Below are 25,000 nucleotides of genomic sequence, written 5' to 3' on the forward strand. Positions count from 1 at the left end.
AAGCCAAAATGTGAGCGTCTAGACAGTCACTGGACCTGCTAGAAGTAGCAGCTAAATCTTTCTCAGATTATGATTATACTCTTTATACCCAAGTCTTTTGATGCTCACCCACCTGAGACCACACCTGGTTTTATGGTACCAACTTCCTATTTTAGAGTGATCATCATCATCCTCATCATCACTATCATCGTCTTCGTTTAATGTCCACTTACCATGCTGGCATGGGTTGGACAGTTTGACATGGAGCTGGCTACCAGGCAGCTGTCCAGACTCCAATAGTCTGTTTCTATAGTTGGATGCCCTTCCTATTGCCAACCACTTCATAGAGTGTGATGGGTGCATTTTACGTGCCATGGGCATGGATGCATTAATGCAGCACATGGGTGCTTCTCAAGTGGCACCAGCACTTGACAGAACAAGCTGTATGTGTGGTAGTACAGCAAATCATCACATCTTCTGGTCCCTTGTTATTTCCTCTGTGAGGCCCAGCATCCAATGATAAAACCTTTCAGTATCATTTCATTCTGATTTCTCTCCCAAACAAATTAATAATGACAAAATCATCAACGTCATCATCGTTTAACATCTGCTTTCTATGCTAGCATGAGTTGGATGATTTGACTGAGGACTGGCAAACCAGATGGCTGCACCAGACTCCAGTCTTGATCTGGCAGAGTTTCTACAGCTGGATGCTCTTCCTAACGCCAACCACTCCGAGAGTGTAGTGGCTGCTTTTACATGCCACTGGCACGAGGGCCAGTCAAGCAGTACTGGCAACAGCCACGAAAAAGTCGTGTTTTTTTTTTTAAATTTATTTATTTATTTAAATTTTTTTTATTTATTCATTTAATTTTATAATCATTTTATTTAATAAAGGAAGAAGTTATTTTTTCATTATTTGATAAAGTAACTTTCAAAACAAACTGAAACAAATGACAAGGTATTTCAATAAAAATATGGTAACAAAAGAACACATTAGATAATGTAGTCCTTGATAAACAATGTCACAAACCAAACCAAATAAGGCAAAATAAGTATGGTCAAGATGATAAGATTTTGATGGCAAATGTAGACAAACAGGTACTGCCTTTGGACTTCTTATGGCTCCTACTTTGCTTTGCTCTCCATGGTAGGGCTCCTTTATCAGTAAAACTCATTACGAGTGGCTTATGAGCTTCAGGAGGTTCACCTTTGCTGCCCTCCCCTCCAACGGTGATAACCAATAAATCAGCTGGTACAAGATGTAAATGATAATTCTGCTACTGATCATACTAATTGTGGTGGTGGTGATGATGATACTAATTATGGTGGTGGTGTGATGATGATGATGATGAGGATGATGAGGATGATAATGACAATGACCATAACAATGCTGATGATGATAATAATGACAAATCAGCTGGTACAAGATGGAAATGATAATTCTGCTACTGATCATACTAATTATGATGATGATGATGATGGTGATGAGGATGATGACGATGATGATGATGATAATAATGAGAGTGATTGTGGTGATTATGATAATGATGATGATGTGATGGTGGTGGCAGTGACAATGACGATGACGGTGACATTGATGGGAATGATGATGACAGTGGTGATGCAGATGATAATGACTATTATTATCATTATTGTTGTTATTGCTGTTGTTATCATTGATATTATTAAGATGGTGAGCTGGCAGAATCGTTAGCATGCTGGACAAAATGTTTAGCAGCATTTTGTCCATCTTTACGTTCTGAGTTCAAATTTGACCAAGGTCAATAGAATAAGTACCAGTTAAACACTGGAGTTGATGTAATTAACTATTCCTCTCCCCTAAACTTGCTGACAACGTGCCAACATTTGAAATCATCATCATCATCATCATCATCATCATTATTATTATTATTATTATTATTATTATTATTATTATTGAGTGAGAAAGCAAAGTGACACTGGGGCACAAATATATGAAGCCCAATATACCCATTGTGACTACTCATCTGATAAGGCGGGTACACCAAGCACATGCATCACAACCATATGTATGCAACATGGTGACCTCATATCAAGATAAATAGCACATGACCTTGCAAGTGGGGACTAGTTAGAATTTTATGCTGATTGAGTTGCCCATCCCACTCAAAAGGTCTCTGAATAAGATTTGTTTAAGAATGATGAACAAAATACCCATGTTTCCAGAGATGAATTATTCAAACCCCAAAGAATTCCTCTCAACACATGGCTATGATACTCCCCCATTACTCTTGCTCATGATCACAGATGCGCATATTGTCAGCCACTAAGGGACATGCTCAGTTGGTTAAGGTTAAACAACTTACAAGCAAATCTGTGGAATTGAGCAGAATGTTTACTGTAGCCTATCTTTTATTTATACCAAGACAAAACATGTACATGATAACACTTGTGATCAGTTAAGATCAGAACTCAAGAGAGCCACTGCCTGGTCCCGCATCAGGGCATTATTATTTGGTTTGACTCAGGTTCAATCTTATTATTGATAAGATTTATATGGGTAGCAGGTTACTTAGGATATCCTTAGATATCCACAAGTTTTCAGTAGTCTTTCAAGTGCTTAGAACCTTTCTGATAATCCTTGCTGTCCTTAAGTGACAAACTTTCTGTAGGAACTCTACAGGACATACTATTTCAGTCTCTTTCAGCCATTTGTCTATATCTTTGTTTACTGTTCTCAATGCATCAGTTATTACAGGCACCACCTTTACTGTTCTCATGCTTTGAATTTCCTATTTCAAACTTTTATGGATTATATTTTCTTTGTTTTTCTTCCTCTTTCTTTACAATCAAATGGGCATAATCCACTTCACTTTTCCTTACTCTTTTACTCTTTTCAGTCATTTGACTGCGGCCATGCTGGAGCAACGCCTTTAGTCGAGCAAATCGACTCTGGGACTTATTGTTTGTAAGCCCAGAGTCGATTTGCTATCGGTCTCTTTTGCTGAACTGCTAAGAGATGGGGACGTAAACACACTAGCATCGGTTGTCAAGCAATGCTAGGGGGACAAACACAGACACACAAACACATACACACACACACACACATATATATATACATATATACGACAGGCTTCTTTCGGTTTCCGTCTACCAAATCCACTCACAAGGCATTGGTCGGCTCAGGGCTATAGCAGAAGATACTTGCCCAAGATGCCACTGAACCTGGAACCATGTGGTTGGTTAGCAATCTACTTACCACCCAGCCACTCCTGCACCTATCTATAATTGTTATATCTAGTCTATTATTTTCTAATTTCTTGTTTGTTTGAATGTTATTATTATTCAGTAGTTTTATTTTCATAGCGTGCTTTCACTTCACTACTGAGTGCAGCTCCGTGTGCCTTGGGTATGTGCTGTGATTTGATGTGATGTTCTGATGGTTACTGTAGTAAAAGTGTTTTGCGTAGGATGTGTGCAGTGCCTAGTAGTGCAATTTTTTGTATGTTGTATGTGTTTGTAAGTCCTGGTGTTTTTGTTATGTATTTGTCTGATTTTTTTTTATCATGCCTAATGCACCTATTATGATAGGAATTGTTTCTGTTTTTAGATTCCACATTCTAGTTACCTCTATTTCCAGGTCTTTGTATTTTGAAAGTTTCTCCATTTCTTTTAGGGACACGTCATCTGCTGGTATTGATACATCAATTAGAAAGCATTTTTTTTCTTCATGATCTCTGACAACTATATCTGGCCTGTTGGCCTTATTATTGTTATTACTATTATTATTATTATTATTATTATTATTATCATCATCATCATCATCATCATCATCATCATCATCATCATCATCATCATCATCATCATCATCATTATTATTGTGAAGGTGGTGAGCTGGCAGAATTGTTAGCATGCTGATGTCAACTTTGCCATTCATGGGGTCATTTTTGGGGTCATTAAATTAAGTACCAGTGAAATACTGGGGTTAATGTAGTTGACTAGATCCCCCAACACCCAAATTTCAGGCCTTGTGCCTTTAGTAGGAAAGATTATTTTTATTATTGTTATTAAGGCGGCAAGTTGGTAGAATCATTAACACATGGAGCAAAATGCTAAGTGGCATTTCACATGTCCTTACATTCTGAGTTCAAATTCTGCTGAGGTTAACGTTGCCTTCCATCCTTTTGGGGGTTGATATAAGTACCAGTTATGCACTGAGGTTGATGTAATCGACTATCCTCATCCTCCAAATTTCAGGTCTTGTGCCCATAGTAGAAAGGATTGTTATTATTATTATTATTATCATTATATTATTATTATTATTATTATTATTATTATTATTATTATTATTAAGGCAGTAAGCTGGCAGAATCATTAGCATGCTGGGCAAGATGTTTTGTGGCATTTCATCTGAGTTCCAATTCCACTGAAGTCAACTTTGCCTTTCACCCTCTCAGGGCCAATGAAATAAGTACCAGTTGAGTTCTGGGGTCAATGTAATCAACTAGCCCCCTCCCTCGAAATTTCAGGCTTCTGCCTATGGCAGAAAGGATTATTATTATTATTATTATTATTATTATTATTTTGATGATGACAGTGGTAGTAATGTTGATGCAAGTGGTAGTGTTGGTGGTGGTGGTGGTGGCAGTGATTATTATTATTGTTGTTATTATTATTATTATTATTATTATTATTGTTGTTTTTGTTTTTGTTCTTGTTGTTATTGTTATTGTTGTGTTGTTATCATTATTATTATTATTATTATTATTATTATTATTATTAATATTATTATTATTGATGATGATAATCACAACGGTGGTGATGATGGGTTTAGTGGGAATGGTGATGATAATGATGATGATGATGATGATGATGTCATCTCTAGTAATGGATTTTAAGGTGTTGATAATGTCGATGATAAGAAGAAGAGTGTTAATTATAGTGATGTTGATGACTATGATGATGAAGTTTTTGAAGATGAGATGGAATGACGATAGGGATGACAATCGCAAAAGTTTGACGACCAGATGAAGTGATGAAGATAATCATAATAAAGAAGAGCGATGAGATGAGCTGATGACAATGACGACGACGATGACAGTGATGATGATGATGATGATGATGATGATCGGCATGATGATGATGATGGTGATGGTAGTTACAATGAAGAAGGACAAATGCTGATTTGATCATAGTAACGATAATTAGGAGGAACCCTACAACGATAATGATGAATAATGGTGAGGATGTTAATGATGATGATGAAGATATCTTTGTAGGAGATAATTTAACAACATACAGAGTAATGAAATGTCACAGATCTGCCCAAGAATCACAAATATGTAAATCTTGGAAGCAGAGTGACTTAGTGTATAAAATATATGCACAAATAGGTGCAGGCATGGCTGTGTGATAAGGAGCTTGCTTCTTAAACACATGGTTCCAGGTTCAGTCCCACTGCATAGCATCTCGGGCAAGTGTCTTCTACTATAGCCTCGGATTGACCAAAGCCTTGTGAGTGGATTTGGTTGATGGAAACTGAAAGAAGCCTGTTGTATTATATATGTAAGAATAGATCGTTTATAAAGATTGAAACATGTGTACCACGACATCCTTTGTGTTTTGTTTTTGATTTCATTTAATGCATATACCCTCTCACCTCTGCTACTAGCTGGCGTATACAGGTGCTTACACTTATCAAATATTCACCCTAAATTTATTGTACCTACCTTATATATATATATATATATATATACATATATATATATACATGTATATATATATGTGTGTGTGTATGTTTGTGTGTTTGTGTCTGTGTTTGTCCCCACCATGATCACTTGACAACCGGTGTCGGTGTGTTTACGTCCCTGTAACTTAGCGGTTTGGCAAAAGAGACCGATAGAATAAGTAGTAGGCTTATAAAGAATAAGTCTTGGGGTCGAGTTCTTTGACTAAAACCCTTTAAGGTGGTGCTCGAGCATGGCCGCACTCAAATGACAGAAGCAAATAAAAGAGAATAAAAGAAAAACACCCACACACACACATATATGTGTATATGTGTGTGTGTGTGTGTGTGTGTGTGTGTACGTTTGTGTGTGTGTCTGTTTGTATATATACATATATATATGTATATGACTAGCCATGCTAGAGCACTGCCTTTGGTCAAACAAACTGACCCCGGGACTTATTCTTTGTAAGCCTAGTACTTATTCTATTGATCTCTTTTGCCAAACTGGTAAGTTACAAGGATGTAAACACACCAAGCGATGGTTGTCAAGCGATGGTGGTGGGGACAATCACAGACACACTAATACATACACACACACACACACATATATATATATATGATGGGCTTCTTTCAATTTTTGTCTACCAAATCCACTCACAAGGCTTTCATCAGCCCATAGAAGACACTTGCTCAAGGTGCCACACTGTGGAACTGAACCTGGAACCTTGTGGTTATGAAGCAGGCTTTTTACTGTACAGCCACACCTGCGCCTCTATATATCATACGACCAGAAATGGTTTAAATGTTCCCTACAGCTGTTTCAGGCATATTTGCTATTGATGAAACATTTGATTACATTTTCTTCAGTTGATTAAAAATTTGGTGTGGAGAAAAATATTTCAAGATGTAGATTGACTCTCTCAGCATCATTGAAGAGACTTTTAATCATCTGAAAAAAAACGGTTTATGTATCATGATGTAATCAAATGATTCATCAATAAAAGATGTGTCTGTAACAGCTATAGTGAACCTTTATTCCAATTGTGTTCTTATTTTATGCAAACATTGCACCTGGAAGCTTCCCTATGTTGAATCTGGAACTAGCATCGAATCATGAACCTACATGCATGTCTGTATGGGTATATATTTCCATGTATATGTATATTGATATGTATATATATATATATATGTGTGTGTGTACATGTTTGTGTGCATGTACATATATATGTATGTGCATAGATACATATATTCATATATGCACATGTATGTAAGGATGTATGTGTATGTGGTATATACATATATGTCCTGGACTAGACCCTTTCCTGATGTCCTGAATGTTGAAGTACCTTGATTGAAATGAATCCTACAATTATTTAATGTATATATATATATATATTTGTATATCTTTCAAACTTGTTTATGGGAAATGTTTTGAATATGCAAATGAAGCTCCTATTCTATTATGTTGGCCATAGTCTATGTTGCTGACTGGTGAATCAGTTTTTCTGGGATGCATCAAGCTGTACCGATATAATGGATTATTGTTACTACACATATATATATATATATACGCATACATATATATATATATAAATATATATATATATACATATATATATGCATATATATATATATATATAGAGAGAGAGAGAGAGAGATTGATAGATAGATAGATATATAGATAGATATACATATATACTACACACACACATGTATATGTATACATATATATATATATATGAGTGTCTGTGTGTGTGTGTGTGTATGTGTGTGTATGTATGTATATGTATGTATATATCTATGTATGTATAACCGGGCCTCACTTATGAATGAGTATTGCTTGGTAACAAGTATTAGGCAAACATAGACACCTTAATGTCTCTGCCATCCTTTGAACCAGCAGCACTTATCCAGGATGATCTGGTGGCTGGAGGGAGAGATAGAGGTACCACCAGCTCTCAGCTGATTATTGTTTTTATCTGGGTGGATTGGGTCAATGTGAAATGAAGTTTGTGTGTGTGTGTATGTATGTAAGCTTTTTTTTAAAAATCTTCTTTTTAGTGTGACTTCATCTATTTTTCTCTTATTTTCTCTCTCTCTCTCTCTTTCTCTCTCTCTCACTCCCTCTCTCTCTCTCTCTGTCTCCCTCTCTCTCTCTCTCTCACTCTGTCCCTCTCTGTACACCTTTCCCCATCTTTTTGTATGACCTTTTCTGTCTTCCATCTCCCTCTCTGTCCTCAACCCCTTCTTTTCCTTCATCCCACCTTCCATCTTTCTCACTTGTCTATTTGCTTTCCTTATCTGTGTCCTCTCTTTATCCCAACATCTCTGCATCTCTCTTTTACCAAACTCACCCTATATCTATCTCTCCCCACCTTGCTCCCTCTCTCTTTCTCACCCCCTCATTGCTCTCCCTCTTTTTCAAATATGAAGAGTAAAAGAAAACTTGACACGTGCTGTGCCCTGGTGGTTAGTTATTGAAAGGGAGATAATCACTTCTAGATCAATCATTGCAGGGTTAGAAGCTTGAATTTTAAATGAAAGACTAAAGAAGGAGAATCACAGAATATACATATTTAATATTTTGTTTTCCTCTTCTTCATTTCAAAGATCTTAATGTTGAGGAAATGAATCTTTTCATAAGAAATTTCCATCTCCAGTATCAAATAGACTTGCATCCAAATTCTTTCTGTTTTTATATTACACTACTACACTTTGATATAAACCAAATATTTAAGGACGCGATGTTGATGTTGTTTTATTGCTGTTGTTATTTTCGTTTTTCCTTCTGTGTATCACACATTTCAACAGAGTCCCTTGGATTGACTTGGGCGTCATGGAATTAAGAGCCTCAGAGGTCACTTTTAGGGTCAGTCCAAGAATCAGGATTGTTGCAATGTGGGAACTTTGCCATAATAAATATTCTTTAATACGTGCATGTATGAGTTTGAGTATGGAGTTATAAATAGATGTATGTGTGTGCGCATGCGTGTATGTATGTGTATGCATGGCTATATATGTGTGTGTTCATATATGTATGTATGTGTGTTGTATGCATATATACACACACATAAACATATAAGACACATATTAGTATATACATGTGTATATATAGGTATATATACATATATACATTTATATGAATATAGGTGTATATATATGTATATTTATATGTGTATGTATATATGTATATATATATATATAATATATATATATATATATATATATATATATATATATGTATGTATGTATGTATATATATATATATATATATGATGTATGCATGTATGGTATTGAAAATAACTATGTAACGTTAATGGAGAAGACATTGAAAGCATGCATACAGAGCCTCTCTCTCTCTATGATCCAGTGATAACATAATTTACATCTATTTATCTTTCTTCATCTAGAAACTGAAGTAGAACAGAAATGATAATATCCTCATAACTTGGTCAATAGTTGAAACCTGAACATCGTACTGTATTGGATCAAAAAGCTTTCATCTTTTTGTAGTGTGTTCTGCCAATGGCAAGTCAAACTCCTGGAACCCTTCCTTCTTCAAACAGATAATCCTGATAATCGCAGGTACGAAGCATGAGCAAGATTGTAACGGAACCAAACTGTGACCAGCATCACAAATTTAAGTTATCCTGACCATAGTCCCTTCCTTAACAAGGTAGCATTTCAACTTGCCTCTTCTACCTGTTTTATGTTCCAACCAACCTAATCCAGCCTCTCAAACCTACCTTACAATGTCATTCTAAAAGTAAACAATGTAGACGTGAGAGTGGATGTGTGGTAAGTACCTTTGCTTACGAACCACATGGTTCCGGGTTCAGTCCCACTGCGTGGCAACTTGGGCAAGTGTCTTCTACTATAGCCTTGGGCCGACCAAAGCCTTATGAGTGGATTTGGTAGACGGAAACTGAAAGAAGCCTGTCGTATATATATATATATATATATATATATACATATGTGTGTGTGTGTGTGTATCGATTATGTGTCTGTCTTTGTCCCCCGAACATCGCTTGACAACCGATGCTGGTGTGTTTACGTCCCTGTAACTTAGCAGTTCGGCAAAAGAGACCGATAGAATAAGTACTAGGCTTACAAAGAATAACTCTTGGGGTCGATTTGTTGAACTAAAGGCAGTGCTCCAGCATGGCCACAGTCAAATGACTGAAACAAGTAAAAGAGTAAAAACGTAAAAGAATAACATTACTGAAATCTTGAAGCTACTACATAATGCATGATGAATTCAAAACAATGTGAATAAATAAGTATCACATTTGACAGAGTAATTTTGCTGCCAAAGAATTAATAACTCTTGTGTGCCATATTTTTTTCAGCAAATATAAGTTCAGATTTGCCTTAGTTATTTCTTTCCCTTTTTTTGTCTTTTTGCTATACAGTAATCCCTCGACTGTTTACTTTTAGTATAACATTGCAGAGTTAGAATGAGAAGCCAGATAAAATATTTGGTCTTGATATGTTCACTTTAACCCTTTAGCATTCATATTTTCCTATCAAATATAATACTTATTTATCCACTTTGTTTTGAATAAATTAAACATTATCTTGTAGCTTTGAGATTTTGATGATGTGAACATTTATTGTTTTAGAGTGACATAGTAGAGTAGGTGTAAGTGGCCAGATTTGGCTAGTTTGAACATAAAACAAGTAGAATAGTTTGGCCGGATATGGCCGGTTTGAATGCTAGAGGGTTAAATACAAAAGGTTTACTGCAATGTAGACTTCTTAATCACACAGCCATACTTATTCCGTTCTTGTTAATAAAATTTTTCTTTTTGTAATGAAAAGAGCATTTAAAAATGCCTTTTAGTGCAGAGGCAAGGCACTTTCCACAACTGTTTAACAGGCAACAGGGTGGGATCTACTGAAGGCACCTAAGGTTCTTGAGATAAAGTGTTAAATAAGATTATGAACTAATTCTACCACTTAAATAAGCAACGAAGAACTCAAACTCGGAATACAAAGATCCAAAACAAATACTGTCAGGCATCTGGTCTGATTTTACTCTGTTTCCACTGGTTCCAGTCCACCATCATAGATTAATATTTTACAATTTTATCAATTTATATATATATACATGCATGTATGTATGTGTGTGTGTGTGGAATTGTTTATGACCCTGAAAGTTTGTGGTTCAGTGAAAGCTTTTGACAATATGAGTATCAGACTTTAGAAAATTAAAAATAAGCACTGAATGTTGATTTGTTCAACTAAAACCTTCAAGACTGCTACAGCATGGCCACAGTCCAATGAATTAAACAAATGAAAGATACGATAGAAATAATCAATGGAATTGTGCAGAATTTATATAGTCTGGAAAGCATGGTCTGCACAAGATCCTGAGGAAGGGAAATTTACATGGAATAGACTAGTATCCTATCCTTGAGGATGTTGACCTTTTGTGTACATTATTGCTAAGGAAAGTGGAATAAAATAAGTTAATTGGGGTCAAAGGGTTTGTCTTTGTAATGTAACAACTAACAGCTTTTAATTGTTTAATCAGTGGTTCTGTTTCACTTCAAAACAAGGTATTTTAAAAAGTTAACGGCTTGATTAAGCTAATGATGTCAGAGTTGAGAGGGCATAACTACTAATTGTTAATTAGCCCCCAATCAACCGACCAGCAAACACACACACACACGCATGCACGCACACACACACATGCACACACACATACACACTTACACACACACACACACAGTGTCACAAAATGAAAATCATTTGCATATGATTAATATCAAAATCATTGCTGTAAGTCGTCGTCATCATCATCATCGTTGTCATCACCACCACCATAACAGTAGTCATTATTTTCATTATTAATATTATCACTATCCTTATAGGCATTAGTATTCTAATTATCATTGCTAGCATCATCATCAATATCACCTCACCTATCATCATCATCATCTCTATCATCATGATTATTACCATCACTGTCACCATCACCAACACCACCACCACAACCACCACCATCACCACCATCATCATCATCACTATCACTGATACAACTCTCACCACCATCAACAGCTTCCCCACCCACATCATTATTTGCATAGAAAAACAATTCTTCACATTAACATAACATTTGCTCCTCCCCATTTCATAACCGGTATCACTGTAAATTGATGACTGAAAGATAATATTTCGCTGCAGCATGCATTGAAATCAGCACGAGAAGACACTTCACTAAATATGCAGTTTCCAGATTCTTTCTGCATCCTTTGAACTTTTTGTTCTGTGATGCTTGTGACGTGAGAGGTTAGCACTTGCAAGAAAGATTTGCAGAAGTATGTGAAGTGATTCCGCTAAAACCTATTTATATGTTTTCAAGACAAGTGTTGCAAACCCATCAGAGCCCCGTTGCTCAGATTAGGTGTGTTTCATCTCTGACTGATATTACAGCTTCCTCGTTTATGTTGATGTAATCAGTGACTGCAGCATCCCTATGCATAGCTGGTGTATCATATGCATATCCTTACATTCATTCATACATGCATACATACATACATGCGTACATACACGTGTTTTATATATATATATACACACACGTATATATATATATAATGTTAAATGTTGATGATGTACATGTATATGTGTGTATGTACATGCATATATATATATATATATATATATGTATGTATATTAGATATATATATGCATATATACTTATGTACCATGCATATTATATAGGTTATATATATCGTTATGCATACATGTTATGTATATATATTATATATATATATGTGTGTGTGTGTGTGTGTGTGTGTGTGTGTGGTGTGTGTGTGTATGTGTATATGTAGAGATGTGTGTGTGTGTATATATATTTAGACACACTCATCATCATCATCATCATCGTTTAAGCAAGTATATATATATATATATATACATATATATATACTTATATATATGAATGATATTTTCACTTTATTATTTTTCCATGCCATTAGCATTGCTTCTGTTTGTGACGTAAAAACAATTTGTGATGACAAAGGAGAAAAGAAAAATATAAAAGACCCAAAAATTAAAAAAATTACAAACCACCCCTCCAAAAAAAAAAAAGAGGTCAAAACAAGTTCCAAAAGAGTTAGTGTGTCATAACGAAATTCTATAAGATATTTTGTATCAGAAGACTAAACCAAAATCCCAGAATATATTGGAAGTTTTTTCTATTTTCGGTATCTTCACTCCACTATAGGATCAATACATCAACATCTTATATGTGTGTACACCTACACACCCATACATATGTGTATGTAGTAGATGTGTTCATGAATATATGTGTGTGTATGTGCATGCTGCATGGCTCTTGTATGTGTATGCATGTGTGTGTGTATAGTTAGAGAGAGAGAGAGAGAAAGAAAGAGAGAAAGAAAGCTAGATAGATATGCATATGTATTTGTATATATAAACTTGGATATATATATTATATACATGGTGTGTGATTATTGTCAATACTTGTATGTGTAAGCTTGCCTGTGTGTATATGAATTTATACACAAAGTTATACATATGGATATGTATATATTATCATCATCATCATCATCATCCTCAGCAGCAGCAGCATTTAACGTCTGTTTTCCATGCTGGTATGGATTGGATGGTTTGACTGAGGACTGGCAAACCAAAAGGCTGCACCAGGTTCCAATCTGATCTGGCAAGGTTTCTACAGCTTGATGCCCTTTCTAATGCTAATCACTCCGAGAGTGCAGTGGGTGCTTTTTATGTGCCACCTGCACGGGAACCAGTAAGGCGACAATGGCATTGACCACGTTTGGATGGTGCCTATGTGCTACCTGCATGGGGAACCAGTCAGGCAGCACTGGCATCAACCTAAGCTTGAATGGTACTTATTATGTGCCACCAGCTCAAGAGCCAGTCAGGCGGCACTGGCGTTGGCCACATCTATGATTTCCATTTTGATTTCAATTTTACTTCACTCTGTAGGTTTTCTCAAGCACAGAGTATCACCCGGCAATTCAAGGGTACTTTTAAATGGGCTGGTTATTTGACACTGGTTCCGGCCATGGCTTTGATCTCATTTTACTTGCTGGGTCTTCTCAATCACAGCATGTCTCCAAAGGTCTCGGTCTCTTGTCATTGCTTCTGTGAGGCCCAACGTTTGAAGGTCATGCTTTACCACCTCATCTCATGTCTTCCTTGGCTTCCCTCTTCCATGGGTTCTTTCCACTGTTAGGGTGTGACACTTCTTCACACAGCTCTCCTCATCCACATGCAGTACATGACCTTACCAGTGCTGTCGTCACTCTAGTGTACCACATATGATGCTTCTTATGTCCAACCTTTCTCTTAGGGTGCTTACATTCTGTTATGTGAGAACACTGACATTACACATCCAGTGGATCATACTAGCTTCATTTCTTTCAAGCCTATGTATGTCCTCAACAATCATGGCCCATGTTTCACTGCTGTGTAGCATGGCTGTTTGCACACAGGCATCATACAGTTTACCTTTCACTCTGAATGAGAGGCTCTTTGTTACCAGCAGAGGTTGAAGCTTTCTGAACTCTGTCCAGGCTATTTTATTCTAGTGGCAACACTCTCGGAACATCCACCCCCACTACAGACTTGGTCATCTAGGTAGCAGAAATGATCAACTACTTCTAGTTTTTCCCCTTGGCATGTGATGGAATCTGTTTTCTGTACATCTTCAGTGTTTATTGCCCCTGTGCATCTGCCACACACAAAAACTATCTTCCTGGTTATTCTTCCTTTGATATTACTGCACCTCGTATGTATCCATAGCTTACACCGTCTACCTTATGGAGTTTCTACCTATGCCTTTTCTACAGATCAAGCAGGGCCATCCACCTGAAGGAGTTTGTGATTTGTCTTCCTACTTACTAGGACTTTAGTTTTTGCTAGATTAACTCTTAGGCCCTTTGATTCTAGACCTTGCTTCCACACTTGAACCTTCATCTCTAGTTCTGGTAGTGACTCAGCTATTAGAGCAAAGTAATCAGCATAGAGGAGTTCCAGGACAGCAAGATTTCCGGTATTGGTGGTGGAGGTGAGAATGGGTTAGTGGATGACGAACAAGGAATGATTATTTTAGAGATAGTATGAAAATATTTAGCCAACGTGAAAACACAGGGAGATAAAAACTAAGGCTTTAGAGAGAATTCAATTTGTGAGTTATATGAAGAATTAAGAAGAAAAACTAAGACTGAGAAAGATTACGATTTGGAAGTTATATGAAGCATTAATTTAAATAAATGGTTTACAAAACTACATATTAGCAATAATGCAGGTTAGATGAATGAATGAATAAAGCGATCAAAAAACGAGAGAATATCTTAGCTTAGCTGTGCATATCATGGGTGCCAACAATAACCAAACACTGGAGTAAGCTGCATGAAAGTCTGAGAGGAAAACATGTGCTAAAAGTTCCCTTATATATATATATATATATATATATATATATATATGCTATGGCCGGAAGTGGACATATGAATGAGCATTTTTGCCTTAATACACAAGCACACACAAATGTATATAGGTGTGTGTGTGTATGTGTGTGTGTGTGTGTATATATGTAGGTGTGTGTACGTATGTGGTGTGCTAAACATCCATAAATTAGAAAGCCAGGCACTTGTATATTTGTCAATAGAGTGGGTATATTAATATTTAATATATTAAATAGTAATACTGTATTCTTTTTTCTGTTGTTTCTGTCATTTGACTGTGGCCATGTTGGAACACCACTTTAAAGGAGTTTAATTGAAGAAATCGACCCCATGGCTTAATCTTTGTAAACCTGGTACTCATTCTATTGGTCTTCTTTTGCTGAACTGCTAGGTTACAGGGACATAAACACACCAGCATTGGTTGTCGAGCAATGGCGGTGGAGACAAACACAGACATACACATACACACACACACACAGATACGTACACTTACACACACATGCACACTCACACACACGCATATATAATTGGTTTCTTTCAGTTTCCATCTACCAAATCAACTCACAAGGCTTTGGTTGGCCCTAGGCTATAGTAGAAGACACTTGTCCAAGGTACCACACAGTGGGACTGAACCTGGAACCATGTGGTCGGGAAGTAAGCATCTTATCACACAGCCACATCTGCACCTGTATGTGTGTGTGTGTGTATATATATATATATATATATATATAGGGAGAGTTTATGAAAAAAACGAAAGACGAAGACAGGTGGTGTAAAAAACAGACAGATGTATTAGTATAACACTCAGGAATAGAAAAAGTTTTTTACGTTTCGAGCCTATGCTCTTGTACAGAAAGGGACACAGAAAAACAAGATGATATATATATATATATATATATATGGCAAATGGAAGACGGGAGATGGAATATGCATATAGATGTATATAAGAACATTGCTTATAAATATATATAAATCCAACAGCTAAGGAATAGAATAGAGAAAATCTGGGCTACAAATGTTTCAAATCTGGGACCTTTGAAGTGGTAAATATCCAAGCATAGTGTGTACCACAGGCTACTCTTCAGGCCAAAGGCATCTTGACTAAATGAAGTTTACTTTGTCTTTAGGAGATCCATGTTAACACACTTACGAGGAATTGTATTTCTAAGTTTTCATTTTCAGCTGTGTGTGTGTGTGTGTTTGTTTGTGTGTGGTGTGTGTGTGTGTGTGTGTGTATATGTGTGTGTTTGTGTGTGTGTGTGTGTGCACGTGAACGTGCGTGCGTGTGTGTATGTATTTATATATTTACTAATATATCAGTTCAGTGTTCTTTTAAATAGAAACATGTAAGCAAATCACATATTTGTTCCTACAGAGAAAATATAATCTGTGATTAATCACAGATTTTTAGTGGCTGGAATGGAGGAATCAAGCAGCAGCAATTGACTTGTTTTTCTCTAGAACTTATCAGGATTGCTTATCTCACATCTCAACTAACAAACCAAAGTTATGGACAATATATATTCTTACGGAATGCATAAACAACCTATTACTAGTCTGAAGTCATTAAGTGAAGCAAAATTGATGGCCAGCATATAAACATACAACACACACAGAAACACACTCACACACACACACACACACAAATGTACATACACACAACCACATATATATCGAATCCCCGTGAGACCAAGATGCAACTAAAAATAAATTGTGCTGTCATCTATAAATTGCCTTGATTTATTTGAAATATTTTGACATGACGACTGAAGTTTAATTAATCAATTATTTCATTGATTAGTTAATTAGTTGAATCATTTACCACACCGACATTGTTTTGGCTTTGCTATCTATGTCTAACTTGGTTCTCGCTGGTTGTCTGTCTCATTAATTGTCTATACACACACATAATTGTAAACTAATTAAGAAGCTGATGAATTATTTTCAACCATGTATATTCATAAGTTGTGCATGTGTGTATGCACGTATGTGTGTGTGTGTGTACATTTATATTTATAGTCATGCGTGTATGTGTACATGTGTGTATATATATATAAATGTATCTATCTATCTAAATCTTATAGATATATATATATGTCTTTCTTCACTTCTCTCTCTCTCTTTGATATATATAATAAAACAAGAAATTGAAAATTTTTTAATATTATTAATTCACCATTACAGATGTTTCATTTGCTAATAGGAATTACAAAGTTTTAAATGTAACATAGACATGTAGAAATTCTTCAGACAGAAATTGATTTCAAATTGAAGAATTTCTTATGGGGAATCCCTTACATGTGTATGCAGTGCGTTAAAACTTTGTAACTCAAATAGCAAATGAAATATGTGTAATGGTGTACAAACAATACCAAAAAATCTCTAATTTCTTGATTTGTTATACAGTAACTCTGCAAATGATATTTCCATAAATATCAATTTTGATATGTATTTTGCAGTAACATAAGACTACATGTTGGATTGCAATACTGGAAGATGCAGATGTACTTCAAGAAGAAACAGCTGGGATTTACTCTAACTATCTACACTACACACACACACACACACACACACACACACAGAGGACAGAGAGGGAGAGAGAGATGTGTGTTTATGCACATATATATATAATGTATTTGTAAATGTATATATATATATATTTTAGGGTAAAAATAGGGAAAAATAGGGTAAATGTTTTCATTTTTCATTCCCTTTCAGAACTGCAACTATTTGTGGCTTAGAGTTTTAACTGCTCTTTCTAGTAAGTCAGATGTCCTATCACTGGCCATCTCTTATGTGTTTGAATGTACACTGTATTCTTATATATATATATATGCATATGTATATATGTATATGCATCTCTGTATATGCATATGTATATATGTATATGTATTTGTATCTATACATATGTGTATCTATCTATGTATATGTTTGTGTGTGTGCATATATACATGTGTGTGTGTGTATGTAACTACATTGCTTCTATGAGCTTTCCATCATCTGAGTGAGCCTTCTCCTGAACAGTCTCTCACCACTTCTTGTGGTTAGTCCCTTAGAATCTTTATTTTGAAGTTCAACATCCTGATATCAGTTTTCATCATTTCTTTCCCTATATTCTTTGCTCTTCCTCTTTTACAGATTCCTTCTGCATTTATCATTTGCTACTGTTTTTTTTTCCCTGGTTTTGTCCTTTACACATATCATTTGTCCTATGAACATAGTCTCCTTTCTTGATCTCTACAGCTGTTTCCACTTATATCCAGATTTATCTTCCCTTGCTATTTCTCCTTTCTTTATTTATCCTACCATTACTCCCTTATTTGAATTACCCTAGCTTCATTTCTTTCCAGCTTTACAGCCACCCACAGCTACTGCTTGTGTTTCAGTACCTTATACTGTTACTCTTCAGGATTCAAGTGCCATACAATCTTCCTTCACTCAGAGAGGGAATCCTGTTAGTTCTTGCTTCCACTTGACCCACCATCACTGTAGAAACTGTTAACTACTTCTTGGGAAACTTCCTGCCTTTTTTTTTCTTTACTAACTACGATTATGTATCTACTACTTACAAAGTCCCATGATCTCATTCTACTTCTTATGCACTCATACTTCATATTGGATATACCATATTCTATTCTGACCCATTTCTTTGCTTCATAGCAAACATGGTTATAAAGTCCTGTCATCTTCCCAGCTCACTAAAACCTGTTATTGTGATGTATACACTAAAGTCACTCATTTCGAAGTTTTGTTGCTAACTCATCTAGAATTTCTTCCTTGGATACAGCCTATATTCCTTTATTATTTTTTCTGATTTCAGTAATTTGAGTGTGACCATGCTGAGACTTTAGTCAACAATATTAACATTATTACATCTTTTTGGTATTTATTTTTTTCCAATTAGCGACTCATTTCAACAGATCATTATTTTGTGTTGTTTTTTGTATTTTGTGATGCTGTCGTTGTTGGTGTTGGAAGGTTAGCTTCTTATATTTACAATTGCTTAAAGAAAAAGGCTGACCAAGGAGCTGACAGTTAGTTCTTGAATAGTTAGCTACACACATGCATCAGGTGAATGCCAAGGGGAGAATATTTAGATGTTCGCTAATCATGTAATTAAAGACTACAGTGTGGATATAAAATGATAAAGGAAGTAAAATAGACCAAAGAATTGCTCCCTCCCCAACTACATTTTTTTATGGCTTCAATATAAAATTCTCTCCTGAACAAGCTTATTATATCTATGAAAGATAAGCCAACTTTTGCTACCAACTTCTTTACAATAGTTCAAGCCTCACTAAACTAATCATAATTACTTCTGTTATTCAAAGCCTTTAATTAGATTACTATTCATGTCTTCTTTAAATGCATTAGTGTCTACTGAATAACATAGTTTAATGATGGCATCTTTAACAATAAATACACTAATATATTCGTTGGTAAAAAAATAGGTGAGAGAATTTGGGGTAAAAAAATGTAAATAATTGCAAAAAATTTCTTATTCCAATATCACTCATCTTAATCTAAAAATGCAGCAAAAAAAAAAAATTAAAAAGGGAAAAGAAATTGATCAGTCTATCTCTTGTTATTTATATATCCCTCATGGATATGGTGTGATAAATTATATTGGCTGTTTTAATTTTCCTTATTAAATACATCCATTTATGTGTGATTATCACATCATGACTGGTAAAATCTCAGGATTTCACTGATGATGTATCATTAGAGTGACACTAGGGATGATATGCTGTATGGTAGCACTTTCAAAGCCATCCCCGCTTGGAGAAACAGACGTGATGACAATGACGAAATAGATGATGACAACATCATTCATCTACCTCTTTAATGTGTACTCAGGGCCAATGATATGTATAAAGTAGAAATGGCATGGTCAAGTAGATAGTGTACTGGAATATCAATCCATAGGTAGCAAGTTCAAATTGTGGAGGCACATGGCCTAGTGGTTAGAGCAGTGGACTCGCAGTCAAGGGATCGTGGGTTTGAATCTCAGACTGGGTGACGTGTGTGTTTATGAGTGAAAACACCTAAGCTCCACGCGGCTCCGGCAGAAGGTAATGGTGAACTTCTGCTGACTCTTTCACCACAACTTTCTCTCACTCTTTCCTCCTGCATCTTGCAGCTCACCTGTGACGGACCGGCGTCCCATCTAGGTGGGGAACCTATACGCCAAGAAACTGAGAAACCGGCCCTTATGAGCCAGGCATGGCTTGAGAAGGAACAAACAAAACAAAACAAAACAAACAAGTTCAAATTCACTGCAGGCATTACACCTGTGTTAATTCATGTAGTAAGGTTTACCTAGTTCTCAAGAATAGGCATGAGAATGCTCTCTGAGGAATTTGTCTTGGGCAATTCATTTTAATTCTACGCCCCTGGATTGCCTAGTCATTGAGATTAAGAATATTTGTTTTCCATCTACTCTGGTGTGTATTTGAATATTATCCTTGATTCTGTGTGCTGCAGTCTGCATAACTGTTAAAATATAAACAAGATCACAAAATGTTATCAGATATGCTTTGAATGCCATCAGAAAAAGATTTGTTTTCCAAATATTTTTCTCTTTTTCCTTTTTTTATTTTTATTTTTTTTTTTTGCTGATAATTTTCTTTCTTGGATTACTGTGGAATCGAAAAAACTGTGTTCACAGTCTTCACAGCATTTCCAAGATCGGTGAGATTAGCACTGTTAATGTCGTTCTTGAGCAGTTTCTAGTCAACAACTGTAGGAAAAGCAAGTGCAAGGAAGGAATTGAGGAACACTGTAAAAGTAGAACAATTCAAATAACAGTCCTCAAAAATTCTTCAGGAGCTTTGAAGATATTTACTTTTTACGACATATTCCATCATAGGAATCACGACTTTACAAAACACTTATATTATTTAACTATTGCACCTACTGCTATATCGAATCTATTTACTGTTGGGTGTAGTGGACTAATGAGAGTTAACCCTTTCAAACCCAGTCCCTGTATCTAAATTTACCCTTAACCTGGGCTCCTGAGCAAAAACCTATACACAGCTCAAGAGTAACAATTACAGGCAAACTGATGGACAAAATCACAAAAAAATTCAGGAGACTAATAATAATAATAATATAATAATAATAATAGGCCTATCTCTTAGCTACCACATTTGTTCATTGCAGTTAAACTAATGGACAGAATCACAGAAAAAGAATAAAAAAAGGAATCAAGAGAAGGACAATGATAGGCCTCTCTCTTAACTGCTGTATTTGTTTACTGAAATCTCTACTTTCACCACTTTGATTATCTGAATCACTCTCATTGTCTGTCTAAGGATAAAGTCTTCATCCTAAGAATAAACATCATGAATAAATAAGCGCTGGGTTCATCACATTCTTGTTTCATTTCAAAAATCCCGATTTTTTTTCCATTTTTTTTTTTCAAGCAAAAATAAACAACGACTTGGGGGGACACCAATAACAATAAGTAATAAACATCTTTGGCTACAAAGTGGCAACAAGACTGGTTGTCGATTTTTAGTGTTTCATCTCCTTTATCTACATACATTGTTCATAACTGCTTTAAAGGGAGTCCAGCAAAGATTACATTTAAGCTTTTCCTGCTCTACTGGGAACACAGCACGAAAGGTTCAGAGGTCTTGACCTTTGATTTTGCAGCTCTGATAATTGTAATGAACCTTTAACCTTTCTCTGGATATGATAACTTAGCATCAATTTGACTTGCTTCAGATCCCTACTGAGATGGACATTAATCATTCATGTGATATGCAAATATTCTACATCCATTGTCAATGACTAGCAAGCTGCTGTTTGCCTCTAATCACAAATTGTATGAAGTGGTCTCTTTTAACCTATACATACATATAGGTTCGGTGAGGCTACAGGAAAATAGAATTCATACATGAGCATATATGTATGTATGTATGTATGTATGTATATATGTATGCATGTATGTATGTATGTATGTATGTATGTATGTATGTATGTATGCATGCATGTATGTATGTATGTATATATATATATATGTATATACATATATATATGTATATATATGTATGTATATATAATCATCATTTAATGTCCATTGTCCATATATATATATATATATATATATATATATGTATGTATGTATATGTATATATATAATCATCATTTAATGTCCATTGTCCATATATATGTATGTATGTATGGATGGATGGATGGATATATGTATTTATTTAGTATCAATAATCAGCTGAAATTACAGAGTGATTCAAGGACTAAAAGTTTCATGCATTGGCAGCTGTCAATACACAAATATCTTGGCACTCTGTTACTTCTGTTTAATTTTTAATAATAAAATACACTCATGCACATACGCCAAGCACAGTCAGCACACACACACACACACATGGGCACAAACAAACAAACAAACAAACAAACAAAAGGCATGTGCATGTGATTTTCCAGACTATATTGTAAGTAAATTTAAAATTTACTAGAATGTTTTATGCCTGGATAGAACTTGTGAGATTGATTCTCATTTGTTAAAGTAGGTTAAATGATTAGATTTTTGCAGATTTATAGAATAGTTAACAGGTTTCTAATTATGCTTATCGTTATCAAGAGCCATTACAGGTTCCTAATCAGCAGAGGTTCCCCATTACGGCTGTTGATGTTATGGGCAATTGCACTGCAAGGCTGATAGCCTGTGTTTATGAATTGTGACCTTCAAGTAGTTGGAAATTTTCCAAGAGGAACCTCTCCTGACAGCAACAGGCAGTGCTTCTGATCTCCAGTTAAGAGATTTCTGGTTACTTCAAATAATGGGCAGTCTTTTAGGAATGTTACATATTCTATAGGACATGCTCAGGTATGTGTCACTGTGACAGAAATTTGAGTTTTTTTCTGTCCCTTAAACTTATCAATGTTCAAAGAAATGTCCCCTGGAAGTTGCTTCAGTTTGACTTTCAGTGCTATCTGAAGGTATAATGGTTACTTTGTATATGAGATAAATGTTCCATGATGCTGTGGCTGTGTTAGGTGCATTTACAATTGTAGTATATGATCTGGGAAATAAAAATATATGTTGTTCATACAGGAACAACTTACTTTGACATTATGTTAGTTGAAAAGTTTAAGATGTACATCACATGGATGGTAAATGATTTCTTATAGGAATTAAGAAAATTCTAGTTATATTTTTGATAAACCAGATTACGTTCTATTTCTTGGTTCTACTCAGCTTTGTGATAGGCGAAGTCTTGTCCATATAAACTAGTTTTTCACTGTTGTTTCATTTAGCTAGTGCATCATTTTAATAGGAAACTATCCTACTTTAGATATTTCTTTTTGCAGACAGATCATAGGCTTTTCTATTTATTTCAGCCACAAATTTCAAATTATGGTCAGCAATGGCTGGAATTTTTATGGGTGCAAATTGTGTCCTCATTTACATTAATGTGTGTGTGTGTGTGTATACATATTTTATAAGTATATATACATACACACATTTTCACACACACACACACATGTATATATATTCTCTTTTACTTGTTTCAGTCATTTGACTGTGGCCATGCTGGAGCACAACCTTTAGTCAAGCAAATCGACCTCAGGACTTTTTCTTTGTAAGCCTAGTACTTATTCTATCAGTCACTTTTGCTGAACTGCTAAGTTACGCGGATGTAAATGCACCAGTATCAGTAGTTAAGCGATGTTGGGGGAGGGGGAGACAAACACAGACACACATACCTTTATATATATTTATATATATATACAACAAGCTTCTTTCAGTTTCCGTCCACCAAATCCACTCACAAGGCTTTGGTTGGCCCGAGGCCATAGTAAAAGACACTTGCCCAAGGTGCTACGCAGTGGGACTGAACCCGGAACCATGTGGTTGGTAAGCAAGCTACTTACCACACAGCCTCTCCTGTGCTTATATATGGTGAATGATTGACAAAAAGAGTGAAAGACAGAAGAAAGATCAGTGTATGAAAGTTCATTTCTTTATCTTTCTTTTACTTCATACACTTGGCTCATATGACTTATACCATATGAATTGGAGTTTAAAACTTGTGTTTGAAATATTTCATTCCTGTATACATTTAGCAAGGGTTTTGATCTGAAAGCTCTGAACTCTGTGTGTTGCAACCAATATTGTTGTGTTTTGGAAGAGTTATCGTTGCTAATAATTATTCCACAAACATTACTACACACCTTCATACACACACACACAGACACACAGAGACATACACACACACATTCACAAACCCATTCACACACATACATATGCACATACATACATACATACCCAGAAATGGACCGATTGTGTTTATTCATTTGTTAATGCTTTGCTTTTATTTGCTTATATGAACATCAAAGTCTTTTGTCACACTCCTGTGACCTGTTCACCAAATCTGCTCAAACGGATGAGTTTTCAGACAGTCGGTTCTTAAGTTTTACATTAGATGAATGAACAGTTCACAGGAGTGTAATGAATGGCTTTGAGACTGCTAAGCAAATAATGAAAGAATTCAGAAACGAATAAGCACAATTGATCTCTCTCTATCTCTCAGATGGCTTGTGTGTATGTGTGTGTGTCTTTGTATGTGTGTTTGTGTGTCTGTGTGTGTGTGTGTGTGTATGTGTGTGTTTGTGTGTGTGTGAGTGTTTAATTAATGTGATTCAGGTATTTTATTTTTGCCTTATTTTCTCATTAACCAACAATGAATGAATTACTCGACGTAAGAAGGTAATCATCTTTCGGAATCAAGCAATATTTAGAAATTTAAAAGTATTTAAATTGGAAATTTTTTTTCATGTGTCTGATATTAGGTAGTGAATCAGCTATTGATGGCTGTTT

The 25,000-nt window shown here is 35.5% G+C and overlaps 1 protein-coding gene and 1 long non-coding RNA gene across 2 annotated transcripts in view; both read left to right on the forward strand.

Moving 5' to 3' along the window:
* The window catches only part of LOC115217989 (diphthine methyl ester synthase), a 434,790-nt gene that overhangs the window by 188,743 nt on the left and 221,047 nt on the right, over positions 1-25,000 (forward strand). The gene's annotated exons all lie outside the window — the stretch shown is intronic.
* Positions 2,157-25,000, forward strand: part of LOC118765607 — a 27,233-nt gene continuing 4,389 nt past the window's right edge. Inside the window, exons 1-3 of the long non-coding RNA XR_005001468.1 lie at positions 2,157-2,361; positions 20,565-20,577; positions 23,086-23,093. This is a non-coding gene — a long non-coding RNA (uncharacterized LOC118765607). The remainder of the gene's footprint in view (positions 2,362-20,564; positions 20,578-23,085; positions 23,094-25,000) is intronic.

The sequence above is a fragment of the Octopus sinensis genome, linkage group LG12 (assembly GCF_006345805.1).
Source record: "Octopus sinensis linkage group LG12, ASM634580v1, whole genome shotgun sequence".
Taxonomy (NCBI): Eukaryota; Metazoa; Mollusca; class Cephalopoda; order Octopoda; family Octopodidae; genus Octopus; species Octopus sinensis.